The sequence below is a fragment of the Capra hircus genome, chromosome 11, assembly GCF_001704415.2.
Source record: "Capra hircus breed San Clemente chromosome 11, ASM170441v1, whole genome shotgun sequence".
In the NCBI taxonomy this organism is placed as follows: Eukaryota; Metazoa; Chordata; class Mammalia; order Artiodactyla; family Bovidae; genus Capra; species Capra hircus.
The window spans coordinates 59,301,599-59,316,310 of NC_030818.1; positions in this window are offsets into that span (position 1 = coordinate 59,301,599).

Below are 14,712 nucleotides of genomic sequence, written 5' to 3' on the forward strand. Positions count from 1 at the left end.
GAGAATGGGAATAAGAAATATAGTTATCAAATCTATGTTCTAAAATGGCTGGGAAAATAATGCCTTTGTCATTCACTCCAAGTGGTAAAAAGGAACCACAGACTTAGTGGAGGTCTGGTTGGGGAGGGAGTGTGCAGCTGTATCTAAGTGACACCAGACTTCTGCATGCCAACCTGCCTCTGCCAGGTGCTGGCTCTGCATTGTTTGGGTTATTTATTAACTCAAAGAATGTTTTTCTCAATTTTAAAATAGCATAACAATATAGAAAATGTTCTTTAGTGCTTAATAAGTGTTTTGAAAATCATTGTGATTGCCTTTTCTCAAGGAAAAAGGGTACAAATTTCCATCTGATACCCCAAAAAGTTCCATTGTTCTTGTGGAGAAACATATTCATCACTCTTGTAGTAGTTCACTTAACTCTGAACTACTAAAAGAAGGTGGTCCCCCCTGTTGTCCCGTGTTCTGTCCTCTCTTTGGATATCACAGTCTTCAAAATATGAACCTGACATTATTGACCTGCTTCTCTATAATTACCTAACAAGAATCCAAGGCATCCAAAGTTATAACATAAAAAATTAAAGAGAGACCAAAGACCAAGAGTCTTTTCCTACTACCTGAGAACTACTATCATTTCAGTGATTTTGCCAAGCCTTTGCTCCTCTGTGTTTTAACTGTCTTTTGGGTTTCAGCCATTGCTGACCCAACCAGCCAGATAAGTGATTCTCAAACTCTTTGGCTGAAACATTAGCACTTAGTGGGTTGTGAGAAATGGTCCTGCATTAACATAAAATTGTAAAATAAACTGTTGGTTAGTAACAGGTATGTTATTTCTTTTTCCTGATGCCACATTTTATATCTTATTTGCAGTAAATAACATAGTGCCTGTATTTAGTAGAGTAGTATGACATGTTGTTTTTCAAGTTAAACCATGATTCACTGGAAAATTTTGAGAATTTTCAACTTCACTGGACGGACTGTAAATTTTATCTTTTCATTCTTCTTTTTTGACTTATTTCTTTTGGTAAGCCAAAACTTAATTGCATCTTCCAAAATTTCCCTTTAAATGGTTCAAGGATGAGGTTCAGGGTTTTTGAATCCTATAAGGACACTACATACTCAAGCACTACATCTTAAGTACCTGACAAATAATTGCTACTCAGTTGCTGTTTATTGACTGAACAACAGATGACTCAAATATACAGTGTCTGTGACATCCATATCAAATTTTGCATCAGATATAAGACAATTTCAAATGATTAGAATGATTATAAGAGAACAACTAGTTTCACCTAGTTCAGAATGCCTTTGCAGCTATTGACAAAAAAAGAAGTAGAGATATCAGCTTCAAAGATCTTTTTCAAGCTTTGGTGAAGGGGCTTAGTTGAGGTAAGAGCTGATTTGAAATCACAGCTATAGTACATCCATGGATACGGTGCTTGGGTATAAAGGGCACTCGGGTATAAAATGTTCTTGCTGATTGTTTCTAAACTTTACATTTCTTAAGCATGCCAAAATTAATGGCAAAGAAACAATATTCACACATATAACCCTAATTTGCCAGTTTTATAGCTCTGTGTTTCAGCTAGACAGTTTTTTCCCCAAATCATTATATATATTAGAGTTAAATCTCAAATGTGACTAGCCTTTGGTTTGGGGACAGTGGTTTTATAAAAATGATAATAAGCATTTTTAAAAAGCTACACAGAATTAATTGTTTTAATAAGACCCCAGAGGCACCATACAAGCAATAAGAAATAACCCAGAATAAGTTTTGCTTTAGTTGAATAATAACCATTTTCAAAAGCACTTTTATTTTGAGCTGAAGAATGCTTGCTTTTCTCATTTTTTGTCTAATATTTTATAAATCAAATGAAATGTAATGATTCTGTGATCTTTGAGAAATCTCTTGTCTGAATCAGTGTTTATTTGGTTAAGCCTGAACAGGATGATCTCAGTTGTGACAAAATTATTAGGAAACTGTCATATGACATTATCAATTTCAGTATCATGAGAGCAGTTTTAGAACAGTGTTTTACTGTGCATAGTTCTGTTTTAGGAAAAAAACAATGATGTATCACTCTCACTTAAGGATATATTGCTACTTCTTGTCCTATATATCTTGAACTCTAATCACTCCTCAAGGGCCAGGGTTTCTTTCCCTCAGATATTTGCGGTCAGTTAAACTGCTGAGTTAGCCAATGATCAGAAAAAAAGATGAAAAAATTAAATTGCAAGTGGATATCATTGTTTTTTCCATTCTTACGGTTAACATGAGCATTAGTTATTTTACAATTTAAAATGAAAGTTTGAAATAATTATAATTCGTCATATTTGATGGACAATTGAGAGGTGTTGGAAATGTTCATATAAGCCAATTTACAAAACACATACTGACTGTAATATATTTTCACTTAGAAATTATTTCCTTTACACTCAGTATACATGGAAACACTTAAGAGTATGCAAAGTGTGAAAATGAAGGCTATTAAAAGATCAGTTCAATATGTTATTGCTGAAAACCCACTGCAGTGTTGGCCTTGACATGACCTATAGAATTTTATGTTGGCAGGAAACCAGCTTTGAAATTTGTTCTGTAGCAAATCATTGTGGCAATATACTTCCAGGAATTAAATCCTTTACATTGCGTGGCAGTGTTGCCAGAGAGAAAATAAGGATCTCTTCTGATAGCAACCATGAAGCGGGCTTTGGCCAGAAATTCAAAGCCATATGTTAGCCTTGTCAAAATTGATATGAATCTGCTTACAAAAACCTTGCTCAGTGGCTTTGCCAGGAACCCTGTGTCTGTGTCCTGCCGGAAAGCCATTGCATGCGTTATCACTGCCAGAAATTGTTGCTGCCCTGGGATAATCTAACAGCACTAAAAACTGAACCTCTGGATTTCTACCGCCAGACTTTAACTATTAACAGAGCCTGTGAGTGTATTACAGGGAAATAAGGCCTATTTGCCCTCTCTAGGGTGAAGGTGGGCAATCCTGTTGGCTTCAAATACTTAGAGTTAATTAGTGCTTTGGAAAGGATTCCTGGCTAGGATTATAGTGGTTATTTGTTTCCTGCTGCACATGAACTCTAACTAACATTTTCTCAAGAATAGACTTGAATGATAGTTTCATTTATAGAGGGAAAATGGACAAATACAAGTAAAAGTCAAGACATTTTTCTACAAAAGAATAATTATATATACCACACAGTGTACTAAATATCAAATTTTGGTTGCTGTACAAAACCTAGGGTAACAAAGTTCCCAGTTTTGATATTTGTGTCACAAAACAGGTTGATGGCAAATTACTCTCATATTCTCCAGTATTGTCAGTGTTACACATAGACACTTTAAGATGGATATACCATAATGGAAAATACTCTAAAAATTCCATGTATATATTTGGAATATATGAGATTGAATATTTTTAAAAGACATTTTTATTTTGAAAACAAAGATCATGTTTCCAAAGTTGCATAAAACTATCCTTCACTGATGACAATTTCTATTTAGTACACAAATAAGTACAGAATAACAAGGGAAGTGCTTTGAAAATTTACATCAATTTGATATTGCTGAAAATTTTTCATTGTATTTTATGAAATATAAGTCTGAAATAAATTAGAATTTTTTTAAAAATGTCTACACCACTGATAATTTGAGGAGCACCAGTTCTAAAGATGGAACCATTTCCTTCTTTTATGATTAGACATTGCTAATCACAAACTTGATTAAACCATTCCTTTATCATTGCTTACGTTGGCTTTGTCCATAATTTTTCTGTTATTAGTAACTCTGAGCTACAAGCTTTCTACATTAATGTTTCAATGCCTTGAAATTTCTGTAGAGAAATGGTGATGTGTCAGCCAATGACTTCAATGTGAGCTCCTTCTCCTTACCCAGTTCCATTGTGAGGAAGACAAACAAGATTATTTTCCCAAATATGTGCATTTATTGCAGGTTAATTCTCTTACCCACATGGTTGACAGCAACTGAAAAAACAATAGGTCATTTCTTTTATTCAGTTCAGTTCGTTCAGTTCAGTCGCTCAGTCGTGTCCGACTCTTTGCGACCCTGTGAATCGCAGCATGCCAGGCCTCCCTGTCCATCACCATCTCCCGGAGTTCACTCAGACTCATTTCCATCGAGTCTGTGATGTCATCCAGCCATCTCATCCTCGGTCGACCCCTTCTCCTCCTGCCCCCAATCCCTCTCAGCATCAGAGTCTTTTCCAATGAATCAGCTCTTCGCATGAGGTGGCCAAAGTACTGGAGTTTCAGCTTTAGCATCATTCCTTCCAAAGAAATCCCAGGGTTGATCTCCTTCAGAATGGACTGGTTGGATCTCCTTGCAGTCCAAGGGACTCTCAAGAGTCTTCTCCAACACCACAGTTCAAACGCATCAATTCTTCGGCGCTCAGCCTTCTTCACAGTCCAACTCTCACATCCATACATGACCACTGGAAAAAACATAGCCTTGACTAGATGGACCTTAGTCAGCAAAGTAATGTCTCTGCTTTTGAATATACTATCTAGATTGGTCATAACTTTTCTTCCAAGGAGCAAGCGTCTTTTAATTTCATGGCTTCAGTCACCATCTGCAGTGATTTTGGAGCCCCTCAAAATAAAGTCTGACACTGTTTCCACTGTTTCCCCATCTATTTCCCATGAAGTGATGGGACCGGATGCCATGATCTTCATTTTCTGAATGTTGAACTTTAAGCCAACTTTTTCACTCTCCTCTTTCACTTTCATCAAGAGGCTTTTTAGCTCCTCTTCACTTTCTGCCATAAGGGTGGTGTCATCTGCATATCTGAGGTTATTGATATTTCTCCTGGCAATCTTGATTCCAGCTTGTGTTTCTTCCAGCCCAGCATTTCTCATGATGTACTCTGCATAGAAGTTAAATAAGCAGGCTGCCAATATACAGCCTTGACGTACTCCTTTTCCTATTTAGAAGCAGTCTGTTGGTCCATGTCCAGTTCTAACTGTTGCTTCCTGACCTGCAAACAGATTTCTCAAGAGACAGTTAGGTGGTCTGGTATTCCCATCTCTTTCAGAATTTTCCACAGTTTATTGTGATCCACACAGTCAAAGGCTTTGGCATAGTCAATAAAGCAGAAATAGATGTTTTTCTGGAACTCTCTTGCTTTTTCCATGATCCAGCAGATGTTGGCAATTTGATCTCTGGTTCCTCTGCCTTTTCTAAAACCAGCTTGAACATCAGGGAGTTCACAGATCACGTATTGCTGAAGCCTGGCTTGGAGAATTTTGAGCATTACTTTACTAGCATGTGAGATGAGTGCGGTAGTTTGAGCATTCTTTGCATTGCCTTTCTTTGGGATTGGAATGAAAACTGACCTTTTCCAGTCCTGTGGCCACTGCTGAGTTTTCCAAATTTGCTGGCATATTGAGTGCAGCACCTTCACAGCATCATCTTTCAGAATATGAAACAGCTCAACTGGAATTCCATCACCTCCACGAGCTTTGTTCATACTGATGCTTTCTAAGGCCCACTTGACTTCACATTCCAAGATGTCTGGCTCTAGATTAGTGATCACATCATCATGATTATCTGGGTCGTGAAGATATTTTCTGTACAGTTCTTCTGTGTATTCTTGCCACCTCTTCTTAATATCTTCTGCTTCTTTTAGGTCCAGACCATTTCTGTCCTTTATCGAGCCCATCTTTGCATGAAATGTTCCCTTGGTATCTCTAATTTTCTTGAAGAGATCTCTAGTCTTTCCCGTTCTGTTGTTTTCCTCCATTTCTTTTCGTTGATCACTGAAGAAGGCTTTCTTATCTCTTCTTGCTATTCTTTGGAACTCTGCATTCAGATGCTTATATCTTTCCTTTTTTCCTTTGCTTTTCGCCTCTCTTCTTTTCACAGCTATTTGTAAGGCCTCCCCCAACAGCTATTTTGCTTTTTTGCATTTCTTTTCCATGGGGATGGTCTTGATCCCTGTCTCCTGTACAATGTTACGAACCTCATTCCATAGTTCATCAGGGACTCTATCTATCGATCTAGACGCTTAAATCTATTTCTCACTTCCACTGTATAATCATAAGGGATTTGAGAGTGTGACACGTGGGGTATTACTGCTACTTTAGCAAAAATTGTCATATGAGGCTTCTTTGAGAAAGTGGACTTTTAAGGTAACTGTTGAAAAGAAGATAGTAGTAACAAGAGTATTCTAGAAGTAGGATACGGTAAATGCAAAGAACAGCTTAAGTTTAACATCCTCCAGGGACTGGAAAACTATGTTTCTGTGGTTGTTGCAATTCAGTCAGTAATTCATGTCCAACTCTTTGCATCCCCATGGACTGCACCAGACCAGGCTTTCCTGTCCTTTTCTATCTTCCAGAGTTTGCTCAAACTCGTGTCCACTGAATCAGTGATACCATCCAAACATTTCATCCTTTTTGCCCCTTTCTCCTCCTGCCTTCAATCTTTCACAGCATCAGGGTCTTTTCCAGAGTCAGCTCTTCACATCAGGTGACCAAAGTATTGGAGCTTCAGCGTCAGCATAAATCCTTCCAATGAATATTCAGGGTTGATTTCCTTTAGGATTAACTGTTTTTATTTCTTTGCTGTCCTAGGGATTCTCAAGAGTCTTCTGCAGCAAAACAATTCAAAAGCATCAGTTCTTTGGTGTTCAGCCTTCTTTATGCTTCCCAAGTGGCGCTTCTGGTAAAGAACCTGCCTGTCAATGCAAGAGATGTAAGAAATGTATAAGAATTGCAGGTTCAGTCCCCAGGCTGGGAACAGCCCCTGCAAGAGGGTATGGCAACCCACTCCAGTATTCTTGCTTGGAGAAACCCCTTGACAGAGGAGCCTAATGGGCTACAGTTCATAGAGTTGCAGAGAGCTGAACACAACTAAAGCAACTTAGCATGCATATAGCCTTCTTTATGGTCCAACTCTCACATCCATACCTGATTACTGGAAAAACCATAGCTTTGATTATACAGACCTTTGCTGGCAAAATGATGTCTCTGCATTTTAATATGCTGTCTAGGTTTGTCATACTTTTCTTGCAAGAAGCAAGTGTCTTGATTTCATGGTTGCAGTTACCATCTGCAGTGACTTTGGAGCCCAATAAAATCTGCCACTCTTTCCACTTTTCCCCCACCCAGTAGCCATGAAGTGAAGGGGCTAGATGCCATGATCTTAGTTTTTTGAATGTTGAGTTTTAAGCCAGCTTTTTCACTCTCTTTTTTAAGTTTCATCAAGATGCTCTTTAGTTCCTCTTTGATTTCTGCCATTAGAATGGTATCATCTGCATATCTGAGGCTGTTGATATTTCTCCCAATAATCTTAACTCCAGGTTGTGAGTCATCCAGCCCAGGACTGCACATAATATAGTCTGCATATAAGTTAAATATGCAGGGTAACATTATACAGCCTTGATGTACTCCTTTCCCAATTTGGAACTAGCTTGTTGTTTCATGTCCTCTTCTAATTATTGCTTCTTGACCAGAATACAGGTTTTTCAGGAGACAGGTAAGTGGTCTGCTATTCTCAACTCTAAAAATTTTCCACAGTTTGTTATAATCCACATAGTCAAAGGCTTCGGCCTAGTCACTGAAACAGAAGTAGATGGGTTTTCTTGGAATTCCCTTGCTCTTTCTATGATCCAACAGATGTTAACAATTTGATATCTGGTTTCTGCCTTTGCTAAATCCAGCTTATATTTATTCTATATTATAGAAGTTCTGGACGTTCTTGGTTCATGAACCCTAGCATGAAGGATTTTGAGCATTACCTTGCTAGCATGTGAAATGAGCACAACTGTATGTTAGTTTGAACATTCTTTGGCATTGTCTTCTTTGGGATTGGAATGAAAACTGAACATAGTAATTAAGGAGAAATTGACAGTTCAGAGAGATAGCCAGGAGTCTCGTTTATCATGTAGGATAGCACTGGGCTGAAACAGTGGTTTCCCTCACAAATATCATGACCTATCAATACAGTATACTGTTGTTTAACTAATAGGTAGTAGATGCTCAATAAATATGACTTGAAATATAGCTGCTGAAGAGGAGAATACATCTTTAATTACAGCTACTGCTTTAAAATATAACATATAAAACTACAATTGAAATTTTATTATTATTTTCTTCTGGGCAGCAAACACGCAGCTTAGAAGCTAACTTTTTCCCTATTTCTCACAAATTTTAGAAAATGAAACATAATTAATTCTTGCTAAGAGTTTTCTATTTGGCCAGATGAAGACTGGCAAACAAAATTGAATATCCCTTAAAAAAAGATAACTGTTTCATAAAGGAAAACCCAAACAATATGCACTGTTCCTATTTCCAAGAATAATGAGTCATATTTTTATTCAGTTAAAAACTATTGAACAACTGTAGTGCTTTGAAATTTCAAGAATATCATTTGCATTCAATTTATGACTGTCCTCTTTTTTTAATCCTATACCCATTATGCTTTTTCATAACTTTTCATGTGTTAGATGATTTATCTCTTTCATTTATTTGTACAAAGAGAATATTTTATCACAGCTCTCATTACCACCTTCCCCATGCCCATTACTACTGCTTGTCTCTAATGACAGGCTGGTAATCCGTTATTATACCATAGCTGCTCTCTATGTGTGCTGAATACTCCAGCTGCCCTAGAACTTTCCACGTGTCTCCTGATTCCCTAGCCCCTCCCCTTAACTCCCCAATATCCACTTTCAAAAGGGTCAATGTCAGGCCCCAAAGGCCTTCTTCTAGCATCAAAATCTGAATCTTCTTTGACTGATTATTGACTACGATATGGTGATTGCAAAGTATTTTAAACATGACCTCTGTTTCTATGAACCACCAAGCATTCACATGGTAGGCAATGTGCTAAGAAATTTACCTGTGTAATAGTATTATAAGGGAAAAAAGTCAACATCCATGTGTAATTGTTGTTATCTCCATATACAAATGGGAAAACTAAAGCTCAAAGGGTATTGTGACTTGCCCAAGATCACATTGCCAGCAGTTGGCTTCACTAAAATTAACCCAGGGCTATCTGATTCTAACACTTGCGTTGTCAACTATGGCTGTGCATTTTTGTTAGTAGAAGGCATGTGGTAGTTTGGTATTTGTATATGTGTTCTTTACCTGAGACAAAATGAAAAAGTAAGGTATTTTTACCAGTTTGAAGTCTACTGTATTCAGAAGGGACTTTTCTGGAGAAAGTTCTACAGGGTAGAACATTTCATAATCAGCCCTCAAAGTTTATTGGTTAAATTTTTGCTTGTTCTCAACTCTGTTTAAAACTTTTAATGTTTACTAGAGAAATATTTCCACTAAAGACATAAAAATATTTCCCCTGAAGTGGAAGCTAAGTCTGTTTGTTGTCCTGATGTCGGTTTATAAACAAGTCCCCCAAAAGGTGTTATTATGTTGTCCAGTTGATATATTTTAAATATCAAAGAGCAATTGCGTTGTTTCTGTGCTGTTGAGTCAAGAAGGAGCACAGATGTCACCCATGAAATTCCCTAGGATACATCTTTTTACTACTAGTTTCCAGAGTAACAGTAATATAAGACCATTGCAACCCTACACAGGTGAAACCACTAAGGGTTCAGATCTTTTAGCACTGAAGGCTTGGGCTAAGCCACTCTGAACAGATCTCTGAGAAGTTGAGATGCTAGGTGAAAACAGAAGTAAGTTATCTTTAGTTGTTATTAGATAAGGGAGATAATAAATCCTCTCTTATGAGGAATATATATATATATATATGGCTTCTTCCCTCCCATGTATGCGTGTACATGTGTTGGAAACAGAATATTTCCTTTTATTTTCTCTCATTTTACCCATTGTTAAATAGGTAATAATAGGTTTGGCTACCTTTATGACTTAGTAGTTTGCCTATATACAGATGGTATTCAGACAGAAGAAAGGAAACACAAATCCTCACAGGTCATCATGACACAAAACACAATATGATTTGGATGTTTCCTTGTGATGATGAGGTGAGACATATTGCTTGCAGTATGAGACAGTTGAAATATGGCAAGCAAGAACATTGTTTTGTAGGGCAAAAAACATACATTCAGTTCAGTTCAGTTCAGTCGCTTAGTCGTGTCTGACTCTTTGTGAGCCCATGAAATCACAGCACACCAGGCCTCCCTGTCCATCACCAACTCCCAGAGTTCACTCAAATTTATGTCCATCGAGTCGGTGATGCCATCCAGCCATCTCATCCTCTGTCGTCCCCTTTTCCTGCTGCCCCCAATCCCTCCCAGCATCAGAGTCTTTTCCAGTGAGTCAACTCTTCACATGAGATGGCCAAAGTACTGGAGTTTCAGCTTCAGCACCATTCCTTCCAAAAAACACCCAGGACTGATCTCCTTTAGAATGGACTAGTTGGATCTCCTTGCAGTCCAAGGGACTCTCAAGAGTCTTCTCCAACACCACAGTTCAAAAACATCAATTCTTTGGCACTCAGCTTTCTTCACAGTCCAACTCTCACATCCATACATGACCACTGGAAAAGCCATAGTCTTGACTAGACGGACCTTAGTCGGCAAAGTAATGTCTCTGCTTTTGAATATGCTATCTAGGTTGGTCATAACTTTCCTTCCAAGGAGTAATTTCATGGCTGCAATCACCATCTTCAGTGATTTTGGAGTCCAAAAAAATAAAGTCTGACACTGTTTCCACTGTTTCCCCATCTATTTGCCATGAAGTGATGGGACCAGATGCCATGATCTTCGTTTTCTGAATGTTGAGCTTTAAGCCAATATTTTTAGTGTTGAACAACCAAAGTTTTAGTTGTAGGTAGCAGTCATTTTTACCGGTTCATCATTGGAATATACTTTTACGTTTGGCAATTGTGTTTAAGTTTTCATGGGAACCAAAGTTACCTGCTCCCTACAGAAACTGAGAAAGCAACCTTTCTTGCAGAAAAAAGGGCAAGCAAAGGATTACATTTAGAGACACGTTCTGATCTTGAAGTGGGACCTAGTGATATTTTAATGGTGGCAGTAATGGCAGCAGTATCAATATTCTGGATGCAATAGTGTGTAAGGAGACATCCTACATCCTGCATGTTAGCATCAGTGGAGCAAGCTAGAACATCCAGGATTCAATAAGAGTGGCATTGGATAGATTTCATAGTGTATGAAAGTACATGAAGTCGCTGAGTCGTGTCCAACTCTTAGCAACCCCATGGACTGTAGCCTGCCAGGTTCCTCTGTCCATGGGATTCTCAGGCAAGAATACTAGAGTGGGTTGCCATTTCCTTCTCCAGGGGATCTTCCCAACCCAGGAATCAAACCCGGGTCTCCAGCACTGCAGGCAGACTCTTTACCGTCTGAACCACCAGGGAAGTCGTAGTGTATAGTTGCTCTTAATTCCAACTGTTTTCCAAGTATGACCTTAAGGACACCTAGTGATTTTGTGTGTGACTTAATATGCTTCCAATAAATTTCAGGTTTTCTATTGCTTTCAGTAAAAAACTCTAGATGATATGTTGGATATATTATATTTAACCATTTCAGTACAGATGTGGAAAGATGATGTCGTTTTCAAACACATTGACATCAATTGTCATTGTGGACAGTGATCTCCTGTTATTTTCTCACTTTAAATTTTTATCAGAACTGCAATTACATCATTAATGAATTCTCTAGGAAAATATGACAGTCTCCAACTAAAGTAGAAAAGTGAATTCTGATAAGATTAAATCAATCCAGAATGTTGCTTTATTCTATTTTTTCCTAGTGAAAGACCATAAATGTTTAAGGCTTTTCCTCCTTAATTTAAAGTGCTAGCTTTAGTTTCAAATAATATCCTGGTGAAAACAGTTTTTATTCCTATATAGCTGAGGCCTCTGGTTATAATGAACCTGATTTTTAGTGTGTGCAGTGGAATTTCCAATTAATGAGATTAAAGAATCTGGGTTTCCACCTCTTTCTCTTAACTAGATCTCACAAATATTTTTTAAAGGTTAACTCATCCCTGCTTCAGGGATCCATGTTTCAGATCTACTGTCATCTCATTAGTGAAGTAGATTTCATTATATCCAGACTCATTATGAGTTCCAAACTACTATGCTATCTTCAATTCTTTCTCTAATATCTGGAGTATTATAATTGTTCATTAAACAGCCACCCAAGACAGACTTATACTTTATTAAGTAGCCCATTAATCTGCCTACTTGGGCCTCTGAATAAGTGTATATTAATTTCTGTTGACCTTGTTTTTCCCGTTTTATATTTTCAGCAGTTTGTGTGCACAATGATGACATGATAATCAAATTCTGTTACTGTTTTTATAACAGAGATCCCTTTACTAGAAAATGTCTACTATTCATCAGTAGATTGTTTTTCTTCTCAAAAGAAATTAACTGCTCCATATTTGGAACACTAAGATATTATTAATAGTATCCTAAGAAAATTGTTTTCACTGTCTTTCATGAAGGATTTATTGGCTCTGTTGTATTATGCACTGATAAAATATATACCCAGAACCTGCCTGTTTTTTTTTTTTTTAAACTGGAAAAGGAAGAGGCTGAATTCTGTGGATTCCTAATTTTAAAACCTGAATTCCTTTTAGAAGACTTTTGTTATCAATCAGTTTTCACTACAAAGGTATACAAGAAATGAAAATGAAAGTGTTAGCTGCTCAGTGGAGTCTGACTCTTTGTGACTCCATGGACTGTAGCCCATCAGGCTCCTCTGTCCATGGGATTTCCCAGGCAAGAATACTGGAGTGGGTTGCTATACCCTTCTCCAGCAGATCTTCCCAATCCAGAGATCAGACTCAGGTCTGCTGCATTGCAGGTGGATTCTTTACAGTCTGAGTCACCAGAAGCTAAAGCTTTAAAGAGTACCAAAAGCAAGTAGAAAAAAATAAAAATAATCTACATCTCCCTGAGAAATAGCAACAGGTATCATTTTGGTGTTTGCATATACAATCTCTATGTATATATTCCATCTATTTGTAGATTTATTCATTCATTCACCAAATGTTTTTGAGTGCATACTAATATCAGGTTTAATTCTTGGCAATACAGTACTAAATGAAATGGATTGTTTTTAAAAACTGTCCTATATGGTGAATAACCTAAATGATACACAGATACACAAATACAAACGTGCACGCACGTATATAACATCCTAATCCATATTTTGTTAAAGACATGCCTGATTAGAATTTTTGAGTCATAAAATATTTAAAACATGGTGTTTTTAAAACTGAAGTGAAATAAAGGAGTAACACAAAATCAACAATTTAAAAATATACAATTGAATGGCACTTGATACATTCACATTGCAACCATCACATCTAACTAGTCCTAAAACATTTTCATGACCTCAAAAGACAAATCTCATATCAAGTTAACAGTCACTTCCTATCCCCCAACCTCTTTGGTTCTAGAAAATATCAATCTGGTTTTTGTCTCTGAATATTCTTAATATTTCATATAAATTGAATTATGTAATGTGTGATGATTTGTGTCTGACTTTTTTTCTTCTGCTTCACAAAATGTTTTTGTGGTACATCCATGTACTAGCACATATCTTTATTTAATTCTTTTTATGGGTGAAAATATTATATTATATTTCATAAAGTTGTATGTGTGTGTTAAGTCACCTCAGTGGTGTCTGACTCTGTAACCCTATGGGCTGCAGCCCACTAGGCTCCTCTGTCCATGGAATTCCCCAGGCAAGAATACTGGAGTGGGCTGTCATTTCCTTCTCCAGAGGATCTTCCAACCCAGGGATTGAACCCCCAACATCTCTTATGTCTCCTGCATTGATATAACTTTATATATATATAAAGTTCAACAGTTGATGGACATTTGGGTTGTTTCCACTTTTAATGTTTGTGAGCTATGCTGATGTGAACATCCATGTGAGTAATTCTGCAGTGAACATTTAGTCATTGTTTGAGCTCCTATTTTAAATGATTGAATGGTTTATGTATAGAAAGAAAATTGCTAGGTGACATAATGATTCTGTATTTAACTTTTTGAGGAACTACCAAACTGCTTTGTTAGTGACTGAACTATTTTGCATATCCATCAGCAATGTATAATAAAAAGGGCTCAATTTCTTTATATCCTTTGAACACATTTTCAAATTTTAAAGCTTACAGTCATTCTAATGGATGTGAGGTGATCGCTCATTGTGGTTTAGATTTGCATTCCCCTATTGGCTCCTAATATTGAACATTTTTTCTTATACTATCTCCTGTTTGTATATCTTCTTTACTTTGCTGATTTTTCAAGTTAGTTGTCTGTCTGTTGTTGAGTCATGAGTTCTTAATATATTCCAGATACTAGACCTTTATTATACATGTGCTCAGTTGCTTCAGTCATGTCTGACTCTTTGCAACCCTGTGAACTGTAGCCCTCCAGGCTCCTCTGTCCATGGGATTCTCCAGCAAGAATACTGGGAAATGTGGGACTGAACCCACATCTCCTGTGTCTCTTGCATTGCAGGCAGTTTCTTTAGCCACTGAGCCACCTGGGAAGTCCCTCATTAAATACATGACATTTCAAATATTTTCTCCCATTATGTAGATTATTTTTCACTTCTCTTGATAGTGTTCTTTGATGTATAAAAATTTTAAATCTTGGTGAAGTCCAATTTATCTCCCTGTTTCTCTTTTCTTTTGTTGCTCATATTTCTGGTGTCATATATAAGAATCAACTGCCAAATCCAAGAACATAAAAATGTAGTCCTATATTCTTTTCTAAAATCT